A 14,327-nucleotide genomic window follows, 5' to 3' on the forward strand; every position below is an offset into this window, starting at 1 on the left:
ACACATATGTTGCCCTCAAGATCATTATGAAAAAAAAAAATCAATAATGAACATCATAAAACCAAAGTGGAAAAACTCCAAACACAATCTTTTCAGGTCCCCATTGAAAACACTCAGAAGAGTGTGCCTAATGGGGGTGAACATGTTATGTACAATATTCAAATGTAGTTCTGCAGAGAAAGAGCTGCTTTTGATCATGGACATAGTGACTCATGAAGGCAGAGGCACCATTAGAGAGAAGGGAAATGACTCAAGGGGGCTCGAGGCGGCTTTATTACAGAAAAATTACTCTTAGAGGAGCTAATTAAACTCAACGAATTCAAAACTACATGGGTTTAGGATTATGTTTGCAATTAATAGTCTACTATTTGTTGTTTCATACAGGAATGTACACATACAAAATCCATATTTGGTTTATGTCATTATATCCATTAATCAAAAGGTTTAACCGCTGTAGCATTTTGCAGTATTGATCCAGTTTTCTCTGAATTAACTTATGTGAACCACTCACCTTATCTGCAGTACAGACCTCTGAACTGTCACAAAATAGGTTTGCTTATGTCTATACATGGCTCTTCTTCCAGATTGTAGAGTGTATCAATGACCGTCTTCATCTTCCTATATTGCAGGACACATTTAAGAAATATACAGCTAGAAACTCATGCAGAAGAATAATGCAGCTGTACAAGTTGTTGTAAATGGGTCCTTAAATTAACATACAGTCTTTCTGGTTCCATGTGAAGAGCGTTAACCTCTACTGCAGCTTTAGTGTCGCCTTGAAATGACATTGGCATGTTGAATAAGTCGCTGAAGTCATGTACTTAAGCGTATAGAGGTAAATCTTTGCAGTGGTAATTCAATTTTAATGATGAACCTAATGTAGCTTCTCTCTCAAAATCCTTTCTCTTTCTTTTTTTTTCTGAAACTGGAAATATTTTACAGTTGCTGACGTGAAAGGACACTAATTTCTCCCTCAACCCAAGTGACCTAAATATTTCACAAGAACAATTCAAATATAGAGAAAAAAAAATTCATTATTTTAGCACTTTTGCTCTCAACTCGATTTCAGGTGATATGAAAAACTATTTAAAGTAGTTATGTTGGTCATCGCATAATTTTAAAAAAGAACACATTCCCACACATTTTAATTTTTTAAACAAAATATTTACACACGCTTCAACCCCTTAACACTCAATGGTCCAAATATAGGTCAAATGGAAATTCTGCTTCTGTAGTACACATCGTTTGAAAACCTTAAAGTCTTGCAATTTAACTGTGTTAAAAATTGCTATAATAGCAGTAGTTCTTTATTTTGTAATAAATGCACACAGCAAAACGGTAGCTTCTTACAGTTTTTACCGTCTATAGTGACATATTTTTCTTGTAACACTGTGTAGTGCCTGCAGTTTTCATTGTTAAAGTCCAAAAAAACTAACTATTGCAAAGAAAATGGTGGTAACTGTTAAGAATAAAACTTTGATGCACACTCTTAAAAGTAGTTCAAAGGATCTACTCCCACCGCCAAACTAAAGGCATGATTGCAGGATAAAAAAAATCTAATGTATTAATTTGAAAAGTCTTTTAAGTGGCATTATTTTTATGAGCTGTGTTGACAGAATAATGCTGGTACTTTAATCAACTTATTGTGTGTAATTTAAGTTCAGATTTCTGTATTTCTGGATGTAAAGCTAAATACAAGTTGAGGTAGCTTAAGAAAAATCTTGATGATTGTTTTTTTTTTTTTTTTTTTTTCCTGGAGTTCAGGATTTCAATTCCCCTCCTCTATCTTAACATTCCTGGACAATTTCAGACATTTCAGACTGGTGGTAAACAATACCTTTGATTGTAGAGGAAACATAATTTGTTGGTTAAGCATGATTTAACTGAAGAAGATGGATGCAAACAGTTCAATTAATATTATTTGTTGAGCCCAAACTGCACTTTTTAGAGTGCAGATTTCTGGTGGTTTGTATGCAAATGCAAAACTTAACTTAAATCAAAACTGACTGAACGAGTATTTTCCCTGTAATTACTTGCTCACAACAACACCTGCAACAGCCCAGAGCAACTACAGCCTTGAATGCCTTGTGCAAGGTCCCCATACACGAGAGTGAATATCACTCACACACCAAGGGTCTGGTTTACATTCGAACTTGTTGCTTTGTCACCACCCAATTGCAGAAATATACTAACGTTGTTTACATTGTTTCTGGGAGTCGACGTTCCTTCTGCACTGGAGTAAAATAAAGCAAGCAAAACAAAAAAAGCAATTTCAGGTTGGTGAAGCTGCATTGTAGAGGACTATTACTCCACTGTCACTGCTTTGTCGTAGGAAGCAGGCATTTTGTGGCAGAGGGGAATATTAACCTTGTAAGGAATTCTGTTTTGCCTTATGCAACCTGTGCCCCAAATCCTGAACCCACTTGTCATATTCTATTTTGCAAAAAAGGTCAAATTTTGGCATTAAAGCACGTGTTACAAGCAGTTTCACCATAAAGTGCTTTCCAGTAGGACAAAGTGCATAAATATAGATACAAGCAGGAGATAAAAAAAGAACAAAAACATTCCAAAGTACAGTGTGTGAGAGTGGATTTGAGACCAAAGAGTAATAGCAGGGCAGTTTGAATGAGAAACAGAATCAATAACAAGATCGCAGCAAAGCAGCCACAGAGAGAATTATTCCTTTGTAAGTTCATAGTTATAACTTCACTATGCAAATTTCTTTCGTGTTAATTACATGGTTTGTACGATCAATTTAAATGGAAAAGCATCATTTTTGCTTATTTCAACTTGCCATATGTCTCATTAAAAACCATGTGAATATTAAGTCGTCTGGCACAGCCTCCCTGCAGCTTTCAACAAAAAGAGACTTTTTACGTGAATCTGCACGAGTCCTTCCCATAGGTAAACACCTGGAAAGGCCATTTATCTATCTGTATTAGCAATGTCTAGCCAGAACAACTTGCTGGCAGACCTAATCACTGGCATTATCCAGCCTCACACACCAGTTTGATTACATGTCATGCTGACTTTCTTTCAACAGCTGAATGTGATGGCAGACAGTCCTGCATGTGGACAGTTATGAGGATGGCTGCAAATCAATTCAAGTTGAAGTTTGGCGGGATTTTAGTTGAGGCAGATTACACAGAGGACCTAAATCCAGTGATAGATGAGACATGAACAGTGGATGTAGAGGCAGAAAGACAGTAAGATCATCCTAAAAGACATCATATCTTGGGAAAATAGTGGTGTTTCTGCAGTTATTGCACTTGTCTCACAACTAAGGAGGATGTTGATATCTGACTTGAAAAATCTTGATGCGTCCACAAAATATCCATTCATTTGTGGCTTTGATTAACAGACAATGATGTTTCACCTTCTCAAAATCAACTGGGAAGAGAGATAAAGACTGGTCAGGGCATGAGTCAGTTCTTTATACAGGTACTAAGAGCTGCTACAACAAGTAAGATAATTAAACAATAGTAATTGTATGGTCTGGATATCTTGTTTGCTACTACTGTTCCAACATATGCTAAATGGAAAGCAATCCAGAGCCTGACTCATGTAAACAAGCCAGCATGCACAGATGACTATCCTAATCTTAAGCAGAGGGTCAGTTGGCAAGGCGGTAACAAAATTATGTGTTTTCTTTTGGTCAGAATCAAAAATTGAAGGGAGTTTGTGCTGTTCTCAGCTTGATGTACAACTGGTCATTTTACCAAATCGCTACAACAGAGGTGGACAGTGAAAAGTTGACATTTAGAGTCACAATAGCTATATAAGTGCTATATGCCAGGTTACAATGAACTGGACTCATCCTTTGAGTACATGGCAGAAAATGTCCAAGCCAAATGTTTGGGTACAACCTGTACTTTTGCTCTGAAAGAGGATCATTGCAGATGCAGTTTAACAGAACGCTGTTGCATTTAGAAATTTCAATCCAAATTCCCCACAGAGCACTAAGCATTACCTGCCCCAAAGTGTTCCAAGTGCTTTGCCCACTCACTGTAAAAGCTGTCTGCTCTAGCTGGGTGAAGAAACAGTATTAGCATTGTTGTAGTACACTAAGCTAGTTGAAACATCCCTACAGTACAAACAATGAGGCTATTTCAACACTCCTCGCTACAAAGTGCACATAATATGTTCCTCCTATTGCTTAAGGACATGTATACTTAAATATACTTAAATATAAAGTACACGACAGCTCAAACTTTTCCTTTCTTGATTACAAGTCCAGTCAAAACACTGTTACAGTAGTAAAGTCACAGAATAAAGTACAAATTTACAATACTGACTGTAACAAACAATAAAAAAATAAACAAAAATAATGCCACAACTGTAAATACAGTCCAAATGAAAAATCTGTCATTTTTACAAATTGCCATTTCATTTCTAACAATGTTTGACCATAGAATTACACGACTTTTCCTTTTGTACTAAAATCAGTGAACAGTATAACTCTATTTTATAGGTATTTTCCGTATTTGAAAGTTAAACCATTTTGTGACTGTTACTTACAGATTTTTGCTATTTGGTTAAACACAGACAACAACAGATAATAACAAGTTAAATAAATATTAATTAACTTGTTCATGTTAAACCAAAACGACCAACAAAGTAGGACACAGCTGTAAATAAAGTCCACATCAAAAGTCAGTATTTTTTTTTTTTTTTTTTTTAAAAATGGTAATTTGTTGTTTGACAGTGTTTGACCATAAAGTGACACTTATTTTTACTGTCTAGATCAGAAAAAATAATTTGCTAGTAATTATATTTGCTGTTATTTGTAATTAGTGAAACTGCAGATTAAGTATAAATTTTAATGCTGACTGTGGAAAACCCCCCCGAAAACAACAACAAAACACAGGCCAAAAGTATAATGTTCACATATTATTAGTACAGTATATTATTACTCCACCAAGGAACGTGGCGGAGTTATGTGACGATACGTTTACGTTTACGTACGTTTGTCTGTGAATCTGTCAACATTACTCAAAAACGCACTGACGGATTTGGATGAAACTTTCAGGGAAGGTCAGAAATGACACAAGGACCATCTCATTAGATTTTGGCAGTGATGCAGCTTATAGTCTGGATCTACGGATTTGTTAAGGATTTCCCATTGCGAGACACTGCAGCCGGCACGGCGTCACTGTAACCATGACAACAAGTGAAGGCTGTGTCAGTTACCTGCATCAATTCGCTCCACCCGCTACATATTTCGGTCACGCAGCTCGGTATCTGTACATGACTTACACATGTACAACACAGGCCTGTGCTCACGCAAGGTAATTTTGTATTTATTTAGTTAGTTTGTGGGTCGATCTATATTAAATGGCCAGATTCTATGTTGCTGTGATTTCTGAAATCCATGATTGGTTAGATGCTGATTTGCATTTGGCTCCAAAGCTTTCTATATAGAGGAAAGTCACTGGAATGCAATTTAGTCCAGTTTTTGTTTTTGACTTTAAGAATGTAACTTGGGCTTTTAGGAAAATTCAATTTGGGCTTGTAACTGGACTTGTAAGAATGGGCTTGTAGAACATGAGGATCTCAGAAAAATGCAGCTCTTAGAAGAATGCAACTGGACTTAAGAATTACTTAAAAACTACAACAGCGCAAATATTTTCTTGATAACTATGAGCTTTGACTCTTAGTGTTTTACTTCGGCATACTTTTGCAGCACAAACCTGCCAAAGTTCCTCCTTGTCTCTGCGTTCCTGAACATCTCATTCAGCAGATCATCGCAGCTCCACATCTTGCAGCAGCCTCCTTCTCACTGCTACCAAGGCTAAGCAAGTATCACTTTCCATCTGCTAAACGGGCGAATTTACAAATTACAACTTGTTTTCCAATTCATCACCTTTTCTACCAACTGCTTCCAATGACGATCACAGTTCATTAGTTTACTTATCTGCATTTATTCATTCATTTATTCACTGTCTGTTGTTGTCATGTCATTGTTGTTTATTGTTTGTTTGTAGTATTAGTTAATAAATGTTTGCGTCTAATTATCATTGGTTCTACCGTGTATTTCCTTGTTTTGGGAACTGGAGGTCAATGAAATCAGAGTTTAGGACTTTCAGAATGAGACTGATCAACTTCATTTAATCAAAGTCTCTTTGAGACTTTGATTAAATTGGTAATTTCCTTAGGCAAGCTGAGGATGGTGCCCCTAAATTAACGGGTGCAATTTTAATCATAAAGTGTAGTTTCTATCATTTCTACACGTTCCGCTACAAGTGTAAATTAGACCATCGATTTAACGCTTCTGTGACATCTTCTACCAGATGGTTATAGTTTGCAGCAACTATTTTGTTTATATTTGGTGAAGTTTTAAAGCCCAAATATTTAAAACCATCCGTTGCAATTGTAAATTCAATGTTTAGAGTAGGATTTTTCTGTCTTCTTCATTCAAAAACAAGTACAGATTTTTTGTTATAGATTTTATGACCCAAAAATTCACCAAACTCATCAATTAAGCTCACCAAACTAGAAAGGGTGCTATTGAGATAATAGCTTCACATCTGTCTGATTCTTAGTGATATTGCTATGTGCTGTTTAAGAGACAATTTGCACAGCCTTTTCTCTGGATGTGATAACGCCTCTCTAAAAGTGGTGAGTGCATCACCTACTTGTTGACAACACAAGAGTAGTTTGACAGAAATGTTTTCGATCATAGTTTGACATGTTGTGATGTCCATGCTGGATGCTGCCTCTGACTGACCTCTACCTTGATCAAACCTCTTTCTTCCTGAGATTGCTTTCAAGATTTTCATTCCCTGCTTTCTCCTGCTTGTCTTTTACTGGTCTCTTTTTTCATACTTCCTTCTCCTCACCTCACCTTCTTCCCTGCCCTCCCTTCTCAGCTCTTGCTTTATTACCTATCTTTCTCCAGGCCTACATCCCCTCAGCTCCTCACCTGTTCTGTCTTCACCTCATCTCTTCTCGGCTGTCTACTCTATTAACACTGTCCTGTCTTCTTGTTTCCTCCTCCACTGCCTGTGGTGCCTATTTCAGGTAAGAATCAACAAGCCCCCCCTGGAGTTCCAGTGCTTTGTGTGTAGAATCGTAAATCAAGAAACCTAGAAGACTGATTCTCCTCTAAACTCTGCCACTTGTAAACAGCTGACTGAAAGCAATGCAGTGCACCAACAGGCTGAAAGTAACACAAAAGTGTGAGTTAAACACAGGCTAGACGACGTCAGGTGATCAGTCATCATGTGGAATTGTGTGAATGTCTGCGGCCTTGGAGTTAACAGTGCGTGATGAGATACTTTTCACCAACCCGTTTGGTATCTTCTGAGAATTTTTGCCAGTACTCAGCAGAAGTTTATTTATAAAATGCAGTTAAAAATATAGTTTGGGACAAAGTGGTTTGCTGAGAGCAAAGGACATAAAGAACACAGACAGACTGAGCACATCACAAAACTTGAGATGTAGTGTACAGCTGATGTAGTTTTGTTTGTGCGCATGCATACCAAGGCAAAAAAAGAAGAAGAATACAGGGATGAAAACTGTGGAGTCTACCAAGTAAATGAAAGATGAAAGCTTAATTTACATCTCATACAGCACTGTCTTTCCCCTACTTTCTGTTATTGCATCATGCTATACTATAATCTTGCACTGTGGCTACAGTAATATAATCATGTAGTCACTGTTCCCTCCATCCAAAAGTACACCAAGTAATTTGATCAAATATTATTTGGATAAACAGTTCAATAGGATTTTGGATTGTCCATATCCAAAATATCAAAATGTATCAACAAAGCACTTTCCTCTCCGACAGCAGGCTTATGGTTTGTAAAGTTTCAAAAAGCAATATGGGAGGCAGAGCCTTCAGCTATCTGGCTCCTCTGTGGCACAACCAGCTAATAGTTTGGGTTCAGGAGGCAGACAGTCTCTACTTTTAGGTTTAAGCTTGAAGATTACCTTTTTGACAAAGCTAATAGTTTAGGCTGGCATAGGGTCACCTGAACCATCCTTCTGATATGCTGCTATAGGCCCAGGCTGCTGGGAGACATCCCATAATGCATTGAGCATCTCTCCTCTCTTCTGTACTATGTGTTTTGTCCTCTGCAGGTATCTCTGAATCTGACGCTCTACATTTCTGAACTACAGTTACTGGTTGCTCCAACATCCCTAATATTTATTGTTCTTATATGTGGTGTTTGTCTGATTTCTATCTGTAATCTTTTTCTCTCTCCCCTTCACCCTCAGCCCAGCTGGTCGAGGCAGAGAGATGGAGCCTGGTTCTGCTGGGTGTTCTTCCTGTTAAATGGAAGTTTTTCTTCCAACGGTTGCCAAAGACCTTATCAAAGGGAATCTTTGGATTTGTTGGGTTTTTCTCCATAGTATACGATTGTACCTCTCTTTATCTAACATTGTGAAGTATCTTGGGGTAACTTATGTGATAACTTATGCTGTGAATCGAACAAAATGAATTCAACTGAATACAGTATCCGTGTAGTCTGAATAAGAGTATATATTGTTAGTTTCAGAGACAGAACATTTGCTAATGTCAGGGCTCTCTCCTCTGTCCCAGCTTCAACCCCCACCTGACCTCCCTCATCCTCCCCCTCCTTCCTCCTATTCCTCTCTCCACCTTCCTGCTGAAGCTCGGCAGAGCTGCTCTGTCCAGCTGCTGTTCATCTCTAATCACTCATCAATGGAACTCCGGGCAGCTGCGGTGCAGCACACCTGTTGATCATCTCCTCCATAAAAGCCGGTCTCACACTCCACACCCTGCCAGATAGTAAACTCTGCTCATGCAGTCAGTTCATCTCGCCTTTGCACATCAGTTTCCCACCCCGTCCAGTATTTGCCAGCCTTCTGTTAACAATAAAATCCACCTTTGTTCCTGCCTCAGTCCCTCATCTGTGTGCTCTCTGCTAAGGTTCACCCCCACGCTGTGACTGCTAATTTAAAAAAATAAATAAAAATTGCTTAGGCAAAAGCAGAAAAACTCATGAAAAGTTTTCATGACTTTTCTGTGCAATTTGAAGACACATTGACCATTAAACTGATAAAGAACTTTAAATGGGGTGAAAATAGTTTTCTAAGCAACAAAAAACAAGACATCATGCTTGTCTGACCCATGGACTTTATTTTTTAACATACTTGACTGATGGCTGTCAGGCACTATGCATTTGACTCAGTTTCCTAAGCCGTTTGATGTTCTTTAGAGAAGAAATGTTGTTTGAGAATGAACAAGTATTGGTCATCTAGTCGAATATCACAGTTTGTTTTTGCTGTACTTGCTGAATTTGTTTGTAAATAATCTGTTTACATTAACTACCCATAATTGATACAATGTATAATTTACTATTTTTAGAGCTGCAGTGTATTTAAAGTAATGTTCAATCAGTACCTGAGCTAGTTGATCTCAGCTCAATATATTTTGTCACATTTCTGTGTGCAGTTTTAAAAGAAAGCTTTCATGGGCTTTTTCTGATTCTGGATGAGTAGTAAAATCAATCACCTATTTTTATGCTGTAATTTTTCATTTGATAAATAGTTTAATAAGATAATTTGTGGGCTGGGCAGGAAATCGGATGGTTGCACTGGCCAGTAAGTGGTCACCCACAGTAGCTACCACAGTAGTGATGCACAATCTATGCTGGTGACATTTAACATAGCTGCCAGCCTGCTGCTGCATCTGTCAGTGGAAGCCTTCTGGTGAATAAACTGTAAAGCATCACTGAATGTTTAAACAGTGATTCACATGTGTGAAGAGAAAGACCACAAAATTCTCACTCTTAGTCACCATAAAGTATTGCAATTTGAAAATACACACGCACAAACATACTTGACAGAATATTGTCTCATTTTTTATGGACATGGAACTACAGTCTCACTGTAGCTACTGTACTTCAGCATGGTGGTCTCTCATAAATAATGGTTAGCACTTTCTAAAAGATTCCCTGACAGGCTTCGTGGGCACTTAGTCAAAGCAGGGGGGGTTTGCTGTCAGTTCATTCAGTCAGGAGTGGGTCCTCAGCAGATGTGACGTGGGCCTGGGTGGGAAGCAGCAGCTCCCTCTCTATGTGAAAATATCCGAATGGCAGGTCCTGATCGAGTGCCAGAGTCTCCTGCCAGTCGATCACCAAGCTTCTCTCACTCACAGGATTGAAATGTGCCTGTCATTTTTTGGGTGGGAGGGGACGGGGCGTTCAGGCTCGAACGTGCTGTTCTTTTCTTCCTCAGTATTTGGATCCGATGCCGCTCAGAAAGCAAAGTGAGTCCGTGCTAAACAATAAGGCAGACAAATTTATTTTCCCACTAAGCTTGTTTGGAGCGATTTAGTCGTATTTGTAAAAGGAACGAAATTACAACCGACGAGGCTAAAGAACCATTAAACACAAGTTTTATAGCTATCAAAGGACTACAGGTGTGGACATTCAAGCTGCTTAGAAAGCCAGACTTAACAGCATTAAGGGGCAGCAAACATCAGTCTGGACTGATGCTCATTCTTAAGCAGTTCATAGTGTCTTTACACACAAACACAAACACACACACTCAAACATAAGCCTGATATCACCTTTATGGAACAATAGCTTTCAAAATTGCCACTGAGACACAAATCAGGAGCTGTGAAAACAGCTCTTGAGGCCACATTATCTGACAATAAAAAGGGTAACCACCTATTTTGGACACTTCAGTGTGTCCATTGACATGAACCCTGGTAAAGAGACAAACTTTGTCCCAGAGGGAGAATTATACCGTCGTGGCATAAGAAAACGATTATTGAAACAAAATACAAAGAGTTCCACATGCAGAAAATCCAATAGCACAACAAATACAAGTAATTTATTGTGGAGTTCACCCATATTTTCAAAATAACTGGTATTATTTCCTCCATAGTTATAATAATGTTCTCAGAAAGTATTTCTCTGCAATAAAATATGTTTAAATAACTAATACCTTAAATAGCTGCACATATCTTCTACTTTTAGACCAGCAGTCACTTTATAACTGATTGGCATCTCTTTTAAATACCTCACTTTGGCAAAAGGAAATTGTTGCGTTATGACAACCTTCACTTTTCTGTGGCCTCCTAAAGCTCCAAGAATCCGAGAATGCTTTTTAACTCTCCTCAACGCTCTGCCTTTGACTCCGCCATTGAAGGAGCTGTGTCAGTGTCGGTGAGGGAGAGGCGATTGTGAATTCCTTGTGATGATTAACGGTGTATTCAAGTGAGTATTCAGCCTGTCTTATCTGAGCCCCGAGCTAAATTGCTCTCTTTTTCCAGCCCTGCGAATGCTCGAGTGCCGCCGTATTATATGAGATGTCCCCTCTAACGGGTGAAGGAGCGTTCGATTATTTATTCATGCGCTTACCTTTTTATTTCTATTTGTGAGGAAGGGGACAGAAAGGAAAGAGATACAAAAGTTCAAGCTCCTGGTCTATTTTCTCTTTTTTTCCCCTTCTTTTTACAGCCAGATAACAGCAAAACAATGTAAAATATCATGAACTGCATGAGGTGTTTGGGTACACAGACTGTGGCAAAGCAATCATTTATATTTAACAGGTTTGAGGCAAAGCAAAAGAAGAGATGAGGTTAATCCTGTGATATCTCCTGAAGAGAAATTGTGCTACTAAATCAGTTTGCATACTGCCTTTTTTTTTTTTTGAAATCTCATTTTTCCAGCAAAACTGAACTTTATTTGCAAACGTTTATACCAACATAATGCCACATACAGCCAAAATGTCCAGCTGACGTTACCTGCTGAGTTAATTATTGGCCATTATAGAGTAAGTGCCTTGGTTAAAAGTGTCCGGGCAGTTATTTAATTATTTGTATAAAAAGATATTTTTTAGAATCTGTTCAAAAAACAAAACAGCAACCTTCACATAATTATTTATGAAATAAATTGTGTTTTTTTCTTCATGATTACGAACACTGTTACATGATTATATTATATTTTTGCAACTTAAGATGTAAGTTGCATAGTTTCCACTTTTCCACTTTGTAACTGCAGGTTTTATGATCTCCTTTTGCATTTAAAGATCACATTCACACACAATCCCTAACTTATAACTGTTATATCGATGTAGGAAGACGTACAGCGCTCTATGCACGTACATCTCCATGTCTAAAACACTATTCTGCTGTGTTCTGTATTTCGCTTTGACAGCATGAGCGTCGGGAGCATCCTTACCCTTCAGCTCTCACTCCCACTGAGGAGGTGTGTAGCTTCCCTGTTCTCCGCTACACCATACTGATGTACTCCACCTGGGGGAATGGTACAGAAGCTGGGGAAAGAGAATTGACTTATATATACATATATATATATATATATATATTTTAAAGATGCCCCCTTCTTTTCTTTGTCTCTTTGCATCACCTTCTCTCTGTTCCTCTTAATCTGCTCCTGGGTTGTCTTGAGAGGGAACCTTGGCTTGTCTGATGAACCCAGATGTGCTTGAACTGGTCCGGATGCCAAATTTATGTACATGAAAGTGAAAGAAAATGTGTGTGAATAAGGGGCCACTATAACGATGAGTCTTTTTAGGTGCATTCTCCAACTTACCGTACAATCCATAATTTGGATGTAGGATTTGAAAGTCCAGAAAATAAAAAACATATTTTTAGGTTTATTCTGAATAAACAACAGAGTAATTGAAAGCATAGTTTACAAAAGCATCTCTGTGCTTGGACAAGTTAGCCCTAATCCATATTATTAATTCCAGTCTGTTTTTGTTCTGTTATAGCGACAGTGAGAGTAGTTGCACACTATACATGACTGGAAGTCAGAGTTCATGAGCCTTTCAGTGGCTGCATTTTGCTTTACAATTTTCCGTATACAAGTCTTTTTTTGCTGGCACCAATGTAACTTTTCTGAATCATTTTCCTCTCTTAGAGAGAATCATTAATCGAGATGGTGCCTCTTCTCACCTCAAAAGAAATAAGAGTGCTAATAGAAATTACAGTTAAGTCGCCCCATCCTTAAACCCCCAGTATTAAGCAGCAGAAATTATTCTGAACACAGTTGTTGACAAATGGTAATTAAAAGATTTGTTAATGTTGAGTGATTAAAAACACTGCAGGCATTTCACAGTGAAATTCAGCATGCAAATTGCTTTCTCTGCAACTGCTGGTGCTGCTCGGTTTGTTGAATGAAAACCTTTTTTTCCCCACTGTTATTATAATATTAAAGAGCTGTCACTTCTCCTGTAATGGAATGCACAATGTGAAGAATTAGCATTTTTCAACAGCTATCTTGTTTGTGCCAGGCTGTGCAATTATTGGCGAGATCCTTTTTTTCTCAGACTGGTAAGATAAGTCTCTTTCCTCCGAGCAAGATGTGGTCAGTCACAGCCTGGGAGTGGTTCCTGCTTGTGTATGTATGTGTGTGCATAAGCACATTATTTCTTTGTCTGTTGGATTTGAGAGGAATACAAGTATGCACTGTGATTCTTCTGACAAGCTTTACTCATTGATTCTCCCCATCCTTCCATCACAGGCGGCAGCACACTGTTGCACACCAAAGTCAGACACTATAGAATTAATCATCCCGGGTTACAGCATCTGTGTGTTGGAGTATTACACACCTAAATCCTCGCTGGTGTTGTCTTCGCCGAGCATTTTCCGGATTAATTCTCTACTGAGTATAGGTTAATACCTTGAGTGTTCCGTGTTATCAAATGCCGATATTCCAAGGAAAGGCTCTTCTTAATGCTACACTACAAGCTCTCTGTTGACTTTGATGGATTAACGTGAACCTGTAATTATTAAAGACATCTCATGCTGTTCCCCTATGTGCTTACACACAGTCGGAGTCAGCCAGCACATGGGAATAGGGTTGCGTTTTATTATTGTGAAGAAAGCTGAAATGTTGCTCGGTGGTCTATTTTTACAAGCACACACAGATAAAAAACAAGTTTCCTGCCCAGGCATCATGTATTGGACAGGACAAAATACCAATAGAGACAATAGAGCTAAGAATTGTCGGTGCACAAAAGACAAAATGTTGTATGATGAAACATGTAGATCATTCTCTGCTGCAGAATGGTCTGACTGGTCAATAGTTGCAATATGAGTTATAGTCAACAGATAAAGGAGAATTTTTCTTGTTTGTGGGAATTTGCGTGTTGCTGGTTCAAAAGCATTAGAGGTTGAGGTGACAGTCTAATTCTGTACGTATCATACTGCATGCAATTTGTGCCACTGCTGGATCTCAATCAAATCAATAAATGATGATGTAGTTTAATAAAGTGGAAAAAATAGCCCGGGATTATGTGAATTGTTACTTCACTGCTGCTAAATGAAATCTGACGTGGTGAAAGTAGAAATCATGTTTTCTAATTAGATAATGTATTACATT

Source organism: Amphiprion ocellaris, chromosome 2 (assembly GCF_022539595.1).
Source record: "Amphiprion ocellaris isolate individual 3 ecotype Okinawa chromosome 2, ASM2253959v1, whole genome shotgun sequence".
Taxonomy (NCBI): domain Eukaryota; kingdom Metazoa; phylum Chordata; class Actinopteri; family Pomacentridae; genus Amphiprion; species Amphiprion ocellaris.